The 16,553-nt window shown below is 39.8% G+C and overlaps 1 non-coding gene across 1 annotated transcript; it reads left to right on the top strand.

Moving 5' to 3' along the window:
- Positions 1–3,281: 3,281 nt before the first annotated feature.
- Positions 3,282–3,389, top strand: LOC112745209 (small nucleolar RNA R71). Its single transcript, XR_003173148.1, has one exon. It is a non-coding gene; the product is annotated as a small nucleolar RNA R71 (small nucleolar RNA).
- Positions 3,390–16,553: the final 13,164 nt, after the last annotated feature.

Here is a 16,553-nt window from a genome sequence, read left to right as displayed (position 1 = left end):
TTAAGAGCTTTGGCTTTTTCTGCTTGCTTTTTCTTTTTCTTTCTATTTTTTTTTCGCCCATTTTTTTTTTCTGCAAGCTTTGTTCTTTGCTGCTTTTTCTTGCTTCAAGAATCATTTTTATGATTTTTCAGATTATCAAATAACATGTCTCCTAGTCATCATTCTTTCAAGAGGCAACATATTTAACATTCTTAAACAACAACTTCAAAAGACATATGCACTGTTCAAGCATTCATTCAAAAAATAAGAAGCATTGTCACCACATCAATATAATTAAACTAAGTTCAAGGATAAATTCGAAACTCATGTACTTCTTGTCCTTTTGAATTAAAACATTTTTCATTTAAGAGAGGTGATGGATTCATAGGACATTCATAACTTTAAGACAGAGTTACTAACTACTAATGATCATGTAATGAAGACACAAACATAGATAAGCACTTAACATAGAAAACGAAAAACAGAAGAAATAAGAGCAAGGAATGAATCCACCTTAGTGATGGTGGCGTTTCCTTCTTGAGGGACCAATGACGTCCTTGAGCTCTTCTATGTCTCTTCCTTGTCTTTGTTGCTCCTCCCTCATTGCTTTTTGATCTTCTCTTATTTCATGAAGGATGATGGAGTGCTCTTGATGTTCCACCCTTAGTTGCTTCCAATAATTGTGTGGAAGAAAATGTATCCCCTGAGGTATCTCAAGGATCTCTTGATTTGCAGTCAAATGTTCTACCACTGAGCTATAGACCCTTGATGGAAGCTTTTGTCTTTCCTTTCCTCTTTCTAGAGGTTTCTCTGGCCTTAGGTGCCATCAATGGTTATGGAAAATACAAAAAAACTATGCTTTTACCACACCAAACTTAGAATGTTGCTCGCCCTCGAGCAAAAGAAGAAGGAATAGAAGAAGAAGAAGAAGAAGATATGGAGGAGATGGAGGGAGGTGTGTATTCGGCCATATGGGTGGGATTGGGTGGGAAAGAGATGTTGAATTTTGAAGGTAAGTGGGTGTATGGATGTGAGTGGTAAAGGGTTAATAGGGAAGAATGTTTATTGGGAATAGAGGATGATTGAGAAGAGAGAAGAGAGTGAGTGGAGGTAGGTGGGGATCCTGTGGGGTCCACAGATCCTGAGGTGATCCTGTGGGGTCCACAGATCCTGAGGTGTTCAAGGAATTACAACCTTGCACCAAATTAGGCATGTAAAATGCCCTTGCACACAACTCTGGGCATTTAGCGCCAGGTTGGTGCCCATTTTGGGCGTTCAACGCCCATTTACTGGCCATTTCTGGCGTTGAACGCCAGAACCATGCTTGTTCTGGGCGTTCAGCGCCAGGATACTGCCCATTTTGGGCGTTCAACACCAGAACCATGCTCTGTTCTGGCATTGAACGCCAGGCAGATGCTTCCTCTAGGGTGTGATTTTTCTTCTGCTGTTTTTGATTCCGTTTTCAATTTTTATATTTATTTTGTGACTTCACATGATCATGAACCTACAAAGACATATAACTAAGAAAAAATAGAGTTAGATAAATAGAAATTGGGTTGCCTCCCAACAAGCGCTTCTTTAATGTCAATAGCTTGACAGTGGGCTCTCATGGAGCCTCACAGATGTTCAGAGCTTTGTTGAGACTCTCCACCACCAAACTTAGAGTTTGGATATGGGAGTTCAACACCAAACTTAGAGTTTGGTTGTGGCCTCCCAACACCAAACTTAGAGTTTGACTGTGGGGGCTCTAGTTGACTCTGTTTTGAGAGAAGCTTTTTATGCTTCCTCACCATGGATGCAGAGGGAGATCCTTGAGTTGTAAACACAAGGTTGTCCTTATTTAATTGAAGGATCAATTCTCCTCTGTCCACATCAATCACAGCTCTTGCTGTGGCTAGGAAAGGTCTTCCTAGGATGATGGATTCATCCTCTTCCTTTCCAGTATCCAGGACTATGAAATCAGCAGGGATGTAAAGGCCTTCAACCTTTACTAACACGTCCTCTACTTGTCCATAAGCCTGTTTTCTTGAATTGTCTGCCATCTCTAATGAGATTTTAGCAGCTTGCACCCCATAGATTCCCAGTTTCTCTATTACAGAGAGTGGCATGAGGTTTATTCCTGAACCAAGGTCACACAGAGCCTTAAAGATCGTGGTGCCTATGGTACAAGGTATTATGAACTTTCCAGGATCCTGTTTCTTCTGAGGCAATGTTAGTTGATCCAGATCACTTAGTTCATTGGTGAACAAGGAAGGTTCATCTTCCCAAGTCTCAATACCAAATAATTTGGCATTTAGCTTCATGATTGCACCAAGGAACTTGGCAGCTTGCTCTTTAGTAACATCCTCATTCTCTTCAGGAGAGGAATACTCATCAGAGCTCATGAAGGGCATAAGGAGGTTCAATGGAATCTCTATGGTCTCTAGATGAGCCTCAGAGTCCTTTGGTTCCTCAGAGGGAAGCTCCTTATTGATCACTGGACGTCCCAGGAGGTCTTCCCTCTTGGGATTCACGTCCTCTCCTTCCCTTACAGGTTCGGCCATGGTGCTTATGTCAATGGCCTTGCACTTTCCTTTTGGGTTCTCTTCTGTATTGCTTGGGAGAGTACTAAGAGGGATTTCAGTGATCCTCTTACTCAGCTGGCCCACTTGTGCTTCCAAATTTCTAATGGAAGACCTTGTTTCATTCATGAAACTTACAGTGACCTTGGACAGATCAGAGACTAAGTTTGCCAAATTAGAGGTATTTTGTTCAGAATTCTCTGTCTGTTGCTGAGTGGATGATGGAAAAGGCTTGCTATTGCTAAACCTGTTTCTTCCACCATTATTAAAGCCTTGTTGAGGCCTTTGATCCTTCTATGAGAGATTTGGATGATTTCTCCATGATGGATTATAGGTGTTTCCATAAGGTTCACCCATGTAATTTACCTCTGCTATTGTAGGGTTTTCAGGATCATAAGCTTCTTCTGCATAAGAAGCCTCTTGAGTACTATTGGATGCAGCTTGCATTCCATTCAGACTCTGAGAAATCATATTGACTTGCTGAGTCAATATTTTGTTCTGAGCCAATATGGCATTCAGAGTATCAACTTCAAGAACTCCCTTCTTCATAGGCGTCCCATTACTCATATGATTCCTCTCAGAAGTGTACATAAACTGGTTATTAGCAACCATGTCAATGAGTTCTTGAGCTTCTGCAGGCGTTTTCTTTAGGTGAATGGATCCACCTGCAGAAGTATCCAATGACATCTTTGATAACTCAGATAAACCATCATAGAATATATCCAGGATGGTCCATTCTGAAAGCATGTCAGAAGGACACTTTTTGGTCAACTGTTTGTATCTTTCCCAAGCTTCATAGAGGGATTCACCATCTTTTTGTTTGAAGGTTTGAACATCCACTCTAAGCTTGCTCAGCTTTTGAGGAGGAAAGAACTTGGCTAAGAAAGCCGTGACCAGCTTATCCCAAGAGTTCAGGCTGTCTTTAGGTTGAGAGTCCAACCATATTCTAGCTCTGTCTCTTACAGCAAAAGGAAAAAGCATGAGCCTATAGACTTCAGGATCTACTCCATTAGTCTTAACAGTATCACATATCTGCAAGAATTCAGTTAAAAACTGAAAAGGATCTTCAGATGGAAGTCCATGAAACTTGCAGTTCTGCTGCATCAGAGAAACTAATTGAGGTTTCAGCTCAAAGTTGTTTGCTCCAATGGCAGGAATGGAGATGCTTCTTCCCTGTAAATTGGAATTAGGTGCAGTAAAGTCACCAAGCATCCTCCTTGCATTATTATTATTTTCGACTGCCATCTCCTCTTCCTGTTCGAAAATTTCTGAAAGGTTATCTCTGGATTGTTGTAATTTAGCTTCTCTTAATTTTCTCTTCAGAGTCCTTTCAGGTTCTGGATCTGCTTCAACAAGAATGTTCTTGTCCTTGCTCCTGCTCATATGACAAAGAAGAGGGCACAGAGAAAATAATAATAATAATATGGATCCTTTATATCACAGTATAGAGGTCCTTGTGTTAGTAGAAGAAAAGAAGAAGAAAATCTGAACTCAGAGAGAGAGAGAGGGTTCAGATTTTTTGGTGATGTGAGGAAGAGATGTTAGTAGATGAATAAATAAATAGAAGGAGATGAGGGAGAAGGATTTTCGAAAATAATTTTTGAAAAAGAGTTAGTGATTTTCGAAAATAGTTTTTGAAAAAGGTCAGTAGTTTTCGAAAATTAAGATTTAAAAATTAAAATAATTAGTTAATTAAAAAAAATTTTGAAAAAGAGGGAAGGGATTTTCGAAAATTAGAGAGAGAGAGAGAGAGTTAGTTAGGTAGTTTTGAAAAAGATAAGAAACAAACAAAAAGTTAGTTAGTTAGTTGAAACAAATTTGAAAAGATAAGAAGTTAGGAAGTTAGAAAAGATATTTTGAAATCAAATTTTTGAAAAAGGTAAGATAAGAAGATATTTTTTAAAACATATGATAGAAATGAGTTTTTGAAAAAGATTTGATTTTTAAAATCTCAATTAATGACTTGATTCACAAGAAATCATAAAATATGATTCTAGAACTTAAAGTTTGAATCTTTCTTAACAAATAAGTAACAAACTTGAAATTTTTGAATCAAAACATTAATTGATGATGTTATTTTCGAAAATGTGATGTAAAATTAAGAAAAATATTTTTGAAAAATATTTTTGGAATTTTCGAAAATAACTAGGAAAATGAAAAAGATTTGATTTTTGAAAAAGATTTTGGAAAAGATGAGATTTTTAAATTGAAAATTTGATTTGAATCATAAAAACAACTAGATTTTAAAAATTTTTGAAAAAGTCAAATCTAATTTTCGAAATTATGAGAGAAAAGAGGGAAAGATATTTTTTTGATTTTTTGACTTTTTAATGATGAGAGAGAAAACCATGAAAATTACGCAATGCATGAGAATTTTAGATCAAAACATGTGATGCATGCAAGAATGCTATGAATGTCAAGATGAACACCAAGAACACTATGAAGATCATGATGAACATCAAGAACATATTTTTGAAAAATTTTTAATGCAAAGAAAACATGCAAGACACCAAACTTAGAATTCTTCAATGCTTAGACACTAAGAATTCAAGAATGCATATGAAAAACAAGAAAAGACACAAAACATGCAAATGCAAAGATCAAACAAGAAGACTTACCAAGAACAACTTGAAGATCATAAAGAACACTATGAATGCATGAATTTTTGAAAAATGCAAGATGCACATGCAATTGACACCAAACTTATAACATGACTCAAGACTCAAACAAGAAACAGAAAAATATTTTTGATTTTTATGATTTTCTAATTTTTTTGGATTTTTTTTTTTGAAAATTATTTGTAAAAGAAAAAATAAGGATTCCAAAATTTTTAATATGAATTCCAGGAATCTTGCCATGTTAGTCTAAAGCATCAGTCCAGGAATTAGACATGGCTCACTAGCCAGCCAAGCTTTCAATGAAAGCTCCGGTCCAAAACACCAGACATGGCCAATAGCCAGCCAAGCTTCAGCAAACATAGATACCTCTCATGTATACAACAGCTGATATTTCATCCAACTTCATATACTTATGAGTGGAAGCCTCAGTCCAAAAGAATTTAGACATGGCTTTACAGCCAGCCAGGCTTCACATGCTTCATGAAACACTAGAATTTATTCTTTAAAAATTTTGAATAAATTTTTTTTTTCGAAAACAGGTGAGAAAATTTTGAAATATTTTTGAAAAATTTTTGAAAAGAAAACAAAAAGAAAATTACCTAATCTGAGCAACAAGATGAACCGTCAGTTGTCCAAACTCGAACAATCCCCGGCAACGGCACCAAAAATTTGGTGCGCAGAAATTGTGATTACACTTTAATTATGTAAAATTCATTGCTCTTTCTTTCTCTGGTAATGGCGCCAAAAACATGATGCCAATACCATGGTTCACAACTTTGCACAACTAACCAGCAAGTGCACTGGGTCGTCCAAGTAATACCTTACGTGAGTAAGGGTCGAATCCCACGGAGATTGTTGGTATGAAGCAAGCTATGGTCACCTTACAAATCTCAGTCAGGTAGGGTTAAATGTGATTGGATTAGATAATTAAAAGATAAATAATAAAGGATAGAAATACTTATGTAAATCATTGGTGAGAATTTCAGATAAGCGAATAGAGATGCTTTCGTTCCTCTGAACCTCTGCTTTCCCGCTATCTTCATCCAATCAGTCTTACTCCTTTCCACGGCTGGCTTTATGTGATACATCACCATTATCAATGGCTACTTTTGGTCTTCTCTCGGGAAAATGATCCAAATGCCCTGTCACGGCATGGCTAATCGTCTGGAGGCATCACCCTTGTCAATGGTTTCATCCTATCCTCTCAGTGAAAATGGTCAACGCACCCTGTCATGGCACGGCTATTCATCTGTCGGTTCTCGATCCTGCTGGAATAGGATTTACTATCCTTTTGCGTCTGTCACAACGCCCGGCAATCGTGAGTTTGAAGCTCATCACAGTCATTCAATCATTGAATCCTACTCGAAATACCATAGACAAGGTTTAGACCTTCCGGATTCTCTTGAATGCCGCCATCATTCTAGCTTACACCATGAAGATTCCGATTAAGAGATCTAAGAGATACTCATTCAATCTAATGTAGAACGGAAGTGGTTGTCAGGCACGCGTTCATAGGGAATGATGATGATTGTCACATTCATCACATTCAGGTTGAAGTGCGAATGAATATCTTAGAAGCAAAATAAGATGAATTGAATAGAAAACAGTAGTACTTTGCATTAATCTTTGAGGAACAGCAGAGCTCCACACCTTAATCTATGGAGTGTAGAAATTCTACCGTTGAAAATAAATAAGTGAAAGGTCCAGGCATGGCCGAGATGGCCAACCCCCAAAACGAGATCACAGGATCAAAATACAATCCAGGATGTCTAATACAATAGTAAAAGGTCCTATTTATAATAAACTAGTCACTAGGGTTTACAGAAATAAGTAATTGATGCATAAATCCACTTCCGGGACCCACTTGGTGTGTGCTTGGGCTGAGCTTGAGTGTTGCACGTGTAGAGGTCCTTCTTGGAGTTGAACGCCAGCATTTGTGCCAGTTTGGGCGTTCAAATCTGGTTTTGGATCCTTTTCTGGCGCTGGACGCCAGAATTGGGCAGAGAGCTGGCGTTGAACGCCAGTATGCATCGTCTATTCTTGGCCAAAGTATGGACTATTATATACTGCTGGAAAGCCCTGGATGTCTACTTTCCAACGAAATTGGAAGCGCGCCATTTTGAGTTCTGTAGCTCCAGAAAATCCACTTTGAGTGCAGGGAGGTCAGAATCCAACAGCATCAGCAGTCCTTCTTCAACCTCTGAATCTGATTTTTGCTCAAGTCCCTCAATTTCAGCCAGAAAATACCTAAAAACACAGAAAAACACACAAGCTCATAGTAAAGTTCAGAAATGTGAATTTAAAATAAAAACTAATGAAAACATCCCTAAAAGTAACTAGATCCTACTAAAAACATACTAAAAACAATGCCAAAAAGCGTATAAATTATCCGCTCATCACAAGTCAATATGATTTCTCAAAGTCTGTCTGGATTGCAAGCTGCACCGGGCAGTACTAAGGACGCTTCATCTGAAGAAGAAGCTTATGATCCTGAGAAACCTTCAATGGAAGAGGTGAATTACATGGGTGAACCCTATGGAAACACCTATAATCCTTCATGGAGAAATCATCCTAATCTCTCATGGAAGGATCAACAGAGGCCTCAACAAGGCTTCAATAACAATAATGGTAGAAGAAACAGGTTTAGCAATGGCAAACCTTTTCCATCATCTTCTCAGCAGCAGACAGAGAATTCTAAGCAAAGCCACTCTAACTTAGCAACCATGGTCTCTGATCTAATTAAAACCACTCTTTCATGACTGAAACAAGGTCCTCCATTAGAAATTTGGAGGCACAAGTGGGTCAGCTGAGCAAGAAAGTTACTGAACTCCCTTCTAGTACTCTTCCAAGCAATACAGAAGAGAACCCAAAAGGAGAGTGCAAGGCCATAAACACAATCAACATGGCCGAATTTGGAGAGGAGGAAGAGGCAGTGATCGCCACTGAGGAAGACCTCAATGGACGTCCACTGACCTCCAATGAGTTCCCTAATAAGGAACCATGGGAATCTGAGGCTCATAATGAGACCATAGAGATTCCATTGGATTTACTTCTGCCATTCATGAGCTCTGATGAGTATTCTTCCTCTGAAGAGGATGAAGATGTTACTGAAGAGCAAGTTGCTAAGTACCTTGGAGCAATCATGAAGCTAAATGACAAGTTATTTGGTAATGAGACTTGGGAGGATGAACCCCCTTTGCTCACCAAAGAACTGGATGACTTGACTAGGCAGAAATTACCTTAAAAGAGACAAGATCCTGGGAAGTTCTCAATACCCTGTACCATAGGCACCATGACCTTTGAGAAAGCTCTATGTGACTTAGGGTCAAGCATAAACCTTATGCCTCTCTCTGTAATGGAGAAGCTAGGGATTATTGAGGTACAAGCTGCAAGAATCTCACTAGAGATGGCAGACAATTCAAGAAAACAAGCTTATGGACTTGTAGAGGATGTTTTGGTAAAGGTTGGAAACCACTACATCCCTTCTGATTTTATAGTCCTAGAGACTGGGAAGTGCATGGATGAATCCCTCATCCTTGGCAGACCCTTCCTAGCCACAGGCAAAGGCTGTGATTGATGTTGACAGAGGAGAATTGATCATTCAAGTGAATGAAGACTCCCTTGTGTTTAAGGCTCAAGGATATCCCTCTGTAAACATGGAGAGGAAGCATGAAGAGCTTCTCTCAAAACAGAGTCAAACAGAGCCCCCACAGTCAAACTCTAAGTTTGGTGTTGGGAGGCCACAACCAAGCTCTAATTTTGGTGTTGAACCCCCACATTCAAACTCTAAGTTTGGTGTTGGGAGGTTCCAACATTGCTCTGAACATCTGTGAGGCTCCATGAGAGCCCACTGTCAAGCTACTGACATTAAAGAAGCGCTTGTTGGGAGGCAACCCAATGTTATATCTATCTATTTTCCATTGTTATTTTATGTTTTTTGTAGGCTGATGATCATGTGAAGTCACAAAAATAATTGAAAAAGCAAAAACAGAATGAAAAACAGAGAAAAAAACAGCACACCCTGGAGGAAAAGCTTGCTGGCGTTTAAACGCCAGTAAGGGCAGCAAATGGGCGTTTAACGCCCAGTCTGGCACCATTCTGGGCGTTTAACGCCAGAAAGGGGCACCAGACTGGCGTTTAACGCCAGGAATGGGCAAGGAGCTGGCGTTAAACGCCAGAAAAGGGTAGCAGCCCGGCATTTAACGCCATAATTGGCAGAAAGGGCGTCTTTGTACGCCACTCGGTGCAGGGATGAGTTATCCTTGACACCTCAGGATCTGTGGACCCCACAGGATCCCCACCTACCCCACCACTCTCTCTCTTCTTCACCCATTCACCAATCACCTCAATACATCTTCCCAAAAAAAACCCCTCACCTATCAAATCCCACCATTCTCTTCACCACTCACATCCATCCTTCAAAAAACCCCACCTACCTCACCATCCAAATTCAAACCACTTTTCCTCCCAAACCCACCCATACTAGCCGAACTCTACACCCCTCTCAACTCCTATATAAACCCATCTTTACTCCTTCATTTTCACACAACCTCAACACCATTTCTCCCCCTTGGCCGAACCACAAAGCTTCCTCCATCTCCTCCGTTTTTCTTCTTCTTCTACTCTTTTCTTTCTTCTTTTGCTCGAGGATGAGCAAACCTTCTAAGTTTGGTGTGGTAAAAGCATTTGCTTTTTGTTTTTCCATAACCATTTATGGCACCTAAGGCCGGAGAAACCTCTAGAAAGAGGAAAGGGAAGGCAAAAGCTTCCACCTCTGAGTCATGGGAGATGGAGAGATTCCTCTCAAGGGTGCATCAAGACCACTTCTATGAAGTTGTGGCCAAGAAGAAAGTGATCCCTGAGGTCCCTTTCAAGAGGGAAGCCGGTTCAACTAAAAAGGCATGACCTCAAGCCCATCACTAAGAAAAGGATGGAGAAAACAAGAGAACCTCATCAAGAGCATGAGGAAATTCCACATCATAAAATCCCTGAGATACCTCAAGGGATGCATCTTCCTCCACAAAACTATTGGGAGCAAATAAACACCTCCCTAGGAGAATTGAGTTCCAACAATGGACAACTAAGGGTGGAGCACCAAGAGCATTCCATCCTCCTCCATGAAATAAGAGAAGACCAAAGAACCATGAGAGAGGAGCAACAAAGGCAAGGAAGAGACATTGAAGAGCTCAAGCACTCCATAAGATCTTCAAGAGGAAGAACAAGCCGTCATCACTAAGGTGGACCCGTTCTTTAACTTCCTTGTTCTTTATTTTCCTGTTTTTCGAAAATTGTGCTTTATGTCTATTTATGTTTGTATCTTTATTACATGATCATTAGTGTCTAAGTGTCTATGCCTTAAAGCTATGAAAATGAATCCATCACCTTTCTTAAATGAAAAATGTTTTTAATTGAAAAAGAAAAAGAAGTATATGAATTTTGAATTTTAAAACAGTTTAATTATTTTGATATGGTGGCAATGCTATTGTTTTTCTGAATGAATGCTTGAACAGTGCATATTTTTGAATTTGATTGTTTATGAATGTTAAAATTGTTGGCTCTTGAAAGAATGATGGGAAAAGGAGAAATGTTATCTGATGATCTGAAAAATCATAAAATTGATTCTTGAAGCAAGAAAAAGCAGTGAAAAGCTTGCAGAAAAAAAAAAGAAAAGCAAGTAGAAAAAGCCAATACCCTTTTAAACCAAAAGACAAGGGTGATAAAAAGGATCCAAGGCTTTGAGCATCAGTGGATAGGAGGGCCCACAGGAATAAAATCCTGGCCTAAGCGGCTAAACCAAGCTGTCCCTAACCATGTGCTTGTGGCGTGAAGGTGTCAAGTGAAAACTTGAGACTAAGCGGTTAAAGTCAAGGTCCAAAGCAAAAAGAAGAGTGTGCTTAAGAACCCTGGACACCTCTAATTGGGGACTCTAGCAAAGCTGAGTCACAATCTGAAAAGGTTCACCCAGTTATGTGTTTGTGGCATTTATGTATCCGGTGGTAATACTGGAAAACAAAGTGCTTAGGGCCACGGCCAAGACTCATAAAGTAGCTGTGTTCAAGAATCAACATACTTAACTAGGAGAGTCAATAACACTATCTGGATTCTGAGTTCCTATAGATGCCAATCATTCTAAACTTCAAAGGATAAAGTGAGATGCCAAAACTGTTCAGAAGCAAAAAGCTAAAAGCCCCGCTCATCTAATTAATACTGATCTTCATAGATGTTTTTGAAATTCATTGTATATTCTCTTCTTTTTATCCTATTTGATTTTCAGTTGCTTGGGGACAAGCAACAATTTAAGTTTGGTGTTGTGATGAGTGGATAATTTATATGCTTTTTGGCATTTTTTTAGTATGTTTTTAGCATGTTTTAGTTAGTTTTTATTATATTTTTATCAGAATCCAACAGCATCTGCAGTCTTTCTTCAACCTCTGAATCTGATTTTTGCTCAAGTCCCTCAATTTTAGCCAGAAAATACCTGAAATCACAGAAAAACACACAAACTCATAGTAAAGTCCAGAAATGTGATTTTTGTTTAAAAACTAATAAAATATACTAAAAACTAACTAAATCACACTAAAAACTATGTAAAAATAATGCCAAAAAGCGTATAAATTATCCGCTCATCATTTACCATCGCGCTGTGCAAGCGCGGCACCTACAGCATGGTTTGACGCATCGCACATTATCTCAAAATTTAGCGTCCAGTTTGGGCCTCGCACAATCGGTGCTGTGGTAAGAACTCTCCTTAGCTCTTCAAATGCACGCACACATGCACTGTCAAACTCAAAGTCCACATCTTTTTGGAGTAGGAGCGACAATGGCAAAGCAATCTTGCTGAAATCTTTAATAAAGCGCCTGTAGAATCCTGCATGTCCTAAAAACGAGCGGACCTCCCTCACAGATGAGGGGTGAGGTAAAGTGGTGATAACATCGACCTTGACTGAGTTTACAGAAATGCCTTCATGAGATACTACATGCCCCAACACTATACCTTGTCTTACCATAAAGCGACATTTTTCAAAATTCAAGACAAGGTTAGTGTCAACACATCTAGCTAAGACCTTGGCCATGTTTTCTAAGCAACAACCAAATGAAGTTCCATAAACACTGAAGTCATCCAGAAAGACTTCCATACAATTCTCCATCAAATCGGAAAAGACACTCGTCATACACAACTGAAAAGTAGCAGGTGCATTACATAGTCCAAATGGCATCCTTTTGTAGGCAAAGGTGCCAAAAGGACAAGTGAATGTGGTCTTTTCCTGATCCTCATGAGCAATGTGAATCTGGAAGTAACCAGTGAATCCATCAAGAAAACAATAATGGGATTTACCCGCCAAACGGTCCAACATCTGATCGATAAAGGGCAAAGGGTAGTGGTCCTTCCTTGTAGCGGCGTTCAATCTTCTATAATCGATGCATACTCGCCACGCATTTTGTACTCTCTTGGTGACCACTTCACCATCATCTTTTTTAACCGCAGTGATGCCTGATTTCTTGGGAACAACCTGGACCAGGCTCACCTACTCACTGTCAGAAATTGGGTATATGATACCCGCATCAAGTAGCCTAGTGACCTCCTTCTTTACCACATCGAGGATGGTTGGGTTGAGTCTCCTTTGCGGTTGCCTAACCGGCCTAGCTCCCTCTTGGAGAAATATATGATGCTTGCACTTGCGAGGGTCAATCCCCACAATATCGGCTAGGCTCCAACCAATTGCCTTCTTGTACTTTCTTAGAACATCTAGGAGCTTCCCTTCTTCTTTACTAGAAAGCTCACTAGCAATAATGACCGGAAACCTTTGGTTGTCCTCTAAGAAAGAATACTTCAAATGAGATGGAAGAGGCTTCAGTTCATTCTTTGCCTAAAGCTGAGGTTCCTTTTCATCAAGCTCACGGAGTTCATTCTCAACAACTTTCTCTTCTTTTCACACATCTGCCACCACTTCATCGATTACATCAGATCGGAGAACGGAATGCTCTTTGGGAGGATGCTTCATGGCTTCTTCCAAATTGAACTTGATAGTCTTGTCTCCAACCTCAAAGGAGTATGTGCCGGTGCAGGCATCTAACTTGAATTTAGAGGTCTTAAGGAAGGGTCTACCAAGTAGAACGGAGGATGAGCTTCTATTTTCTGTTGGAGGCATTTCAAGGATGTAAAAGTCAACCGAAAAGACTAAGTCCTTGATCGCCACAAGTACATCTTCTGCTATTCCCATCATCGTGATCACACTTTTATCGGCTAAGGCAAACTTCGCCGTCGACTTCTTTAATGGAGCTAAATTCAACCACATAAAGATAGAAAGCGGCATGATGCTTACGCAAGCTCCTAGGTCACACATATAGTCATGAAAGGTGTGCCCACCAATACAACAAGACACCAAACAAGGTCCAGGGTCACCATATTTTTTTGGAATAGGCTCCATCAAGGAAGAAATTGAACTACCTAAGGATAATGTCTCCAACTCTCCTATCCTATCCTTGTGTGTACCCAAGTCTTTTAAAAATTTTGCATATTTCGGAATTTGTTGGATAGCATCAAGAAGTGGTATGGTTACCTCAACCTTCTTGAACACTAGAAGCATATTCAAATCAAATTCTGGAGTCTTCTTTGCTTTCTTCACCATGGAAGAGAATGGGATAGGAATGGACTCATCCACTATGGCTTTCCTCTTGGGTTCCTTAAGGCTTACTCCTTCTTCCTCATGCCTTTTGTCTACCTCCTCTTCTTCATGCGGAGCTTCAACAACCACTTCTTCCTCATAAATGTCTTCCATAACCCTAGGAGGTATCTCCTCCAATGTAGTCCCCGACCGTAGAGTGATGGCATTGAGACCACCATTGGGGTTTGGTTGGGGTTGGGATGGAAGGTTAGAAGAGCTTGAGGGTTGGTTGGTGTTTTTATTGGGAGAGGGCATGGTCATCTTTGAAAGCATGTTAGTGAGATTGGCCAATTGAGTGCCCAAGGCATCAAATTGAGCCTTGTTGCTCTCGTCCCATTTCTCCATAGCGATTCTAAGCTCATCAACTTGATTGGTGGAAGATGAAGAGGTTTGGTTGGATTGTTGTCTATGGTGTGGTGCTTGGTATTTGGTGTAGTTGCATTGGTTTTGGTTGGGGTGATTTTGGTTGGCTTGGTGGTTGGTGTTGTTATGGTGTTATTGAGATGAAGATTTGTTGTTGTTGTGATGATAAGAAGAGTTGTTCCATCTTTGGTTTTGAATGCTCTCTTGTACATTATCCCTCCACCCTTGATTTTGATTACTACCATGAGGATAGTTGTTTTGGCCTTGAGAAGGATAGGGCGGACGGTTGTTGTAATTCACATTGGCCACTACAAGGGCATGCTCCTCTTGAATTTGATGGCATTGATCGGTGTAATATGTGGTGCTAGAGCACAAACCACAAATCCTAGGAGGGCCTTCAAGTTGAGCAACTGGGGGTGGGGCTTGGATGGTGTGGATGGAGTAGTATTCATTTTGATCTTTTTGTATTTGCGTAAGGATAGTGGTCATGTCCCCAAGCGCCTTGGTCAAGTGGTGCGCAGAAATCGTGACGGTTCCATTCCTTGGTAACGGCACTAAAAAATTTATACGTACGTTCAAAATCTTAATTCTTTGTCACAACTTCGCACAACTAACCAGCAAGTGCACTGGGTCGTCCAAGTTATAAACCTTACGTGAGTAAGGGTCGATCCCACGGAGATTGTCGGCTTGAAGCAAGCTATGGTCACCTTATAAATCTCAGTCAGGCGGATTCAAATGGTTATAGAGTTTTAATAATTAAATAGATAATTAAAATATGAACTAGGATAGAGATACTTATGTAATTCATTGGTGAGAATTTCAGATAAGAGTATAGAGATGCTTTCGTTCCTCTGAACCTCTGCTTTCCTGCTGTCTTCATCCAACCATTCCTACTCCTTTCCATGGCAAGCTTTATGTAGGGCATCACCGTTGTCAATGGCTACATCCCATCCTCTCTGTGAAAATGGTCCAATGCACTGTCACTGCATGGCTAATCATCTGTCGGTTCTCGATCATACTGGAATAGGATTTACTATCCTTTTGCGTCTGTCACTATGCCCAGCACTCGCGAGTTTGAAGCTCGTCACAGCCATCCCTTCCCAGATCCTACTCGGAATACCACAGACAAGGTTTAGACTTTTCGGATCTCAAGAATGGCCATCCATGGGTTCTAACTTATACCACGAAGATTCTAATATCTCGGACTTGGTTCTCTGTATTAGATATCTAAGAGAAATTCATTCTAGCTTGTTTGCATGTAGAACGGAAGTGTTTGTCAGGCACGCATTCATAAGTGGGAATGATGATGAGCGTCACATAATCATCACATTCATCATGTTCTTGGGTGCGAATGGATATCTTAGAATAGGAATAAGCTTGAATTGAATAGAAAAAGAGTAGTACTTTGTATTAATTCATGAGGAACAGCAGAGCTCCACACCTTAATCTATGGTGTGTAGAAACTCTACCATTTAAAAAAACATAAGTGATAATGGTCTAGGCATGGCCGAATGGCCAGCCCCCATGAAAGTCTAAGATAGCATAAAACTGATCAAAGATCTCTACAAAGATAGTAAAAAGTCCTATTTATACTAAACTAGTTACTAGGGTTTACAAAAATGAGTAAATGATGCAGAAATCAACTTCCGGGACCCACTTGGTGTATGCTTGGGCTGAGCATTGAGCTTTACACGTGTAGAGGTCTTTCCTGGAGTTAAACGCCAGTTTGTAACCTGTTTCTGGAGTTTAACTCCACTTTGCAACCTGTTTCTGGCGTTTGACTCCAGAATGCAGCATGGAACTGGCGTTCAACGCCAGTTTACGTCATCCAAACTCGGGCAAAGTATAGACTATTATATATTCCTGGAAAGTCCTGGATGTCTACTTTCCAACACAATTGAGAGCGCGCCATTTTGAGTTCTGTAGCTCCAGAAAATTCACTTTGAGTGCAGGGAGGTTAGAATCCAATAGCATCTGCTGTCCTTCTTCAACCTCTGAATATGATTTTTGCTCAAGTCCCTCAATTTCAGCCAGAAATTACCTGAAATCATAGAAAAACACACAAACTCATAGCAAAATCCAGAAATGTGAATTTTAATTAAAAACTAATAAAAATATACTAAAAACTAATCAATTCATTCTAAAAACTATGTAAAAACAATGCCAAAAAGCGTATAAATTATCCGCTCATCACAACACCAAACTTAAATTGTTGCTTGTCCCCAAGCAACTGAAAATCAAATAGGTTAAAAAGAAGAGAATATACTATAAATTCAAAAATATCAATGAAACTTAGCTCCAATCAGATGAGCGGGACTTGTAGCTTTTTGCCTCTTGAATAGTTTTGGCATCTCACTTTATCCATT

This window comes from Arachis hypogaea, chromosome 14 (genome assembly GCF_003086295.3).
Source record: "Arachis hypogaea cultivar Tifrunner chromosome 14, arahy.Tifrunner.gnm2.J5K5, whole genome shotgun sequence".
NCBI lineage: Eukaryota > Viridiplantae > Streptophyta > Magnoliopsida > Fabales > Fabaceae > Arachis > Arachis hypogaea.
This window is presented reverse-complemented; position numbering and strand designations above follow the sequence as displayed.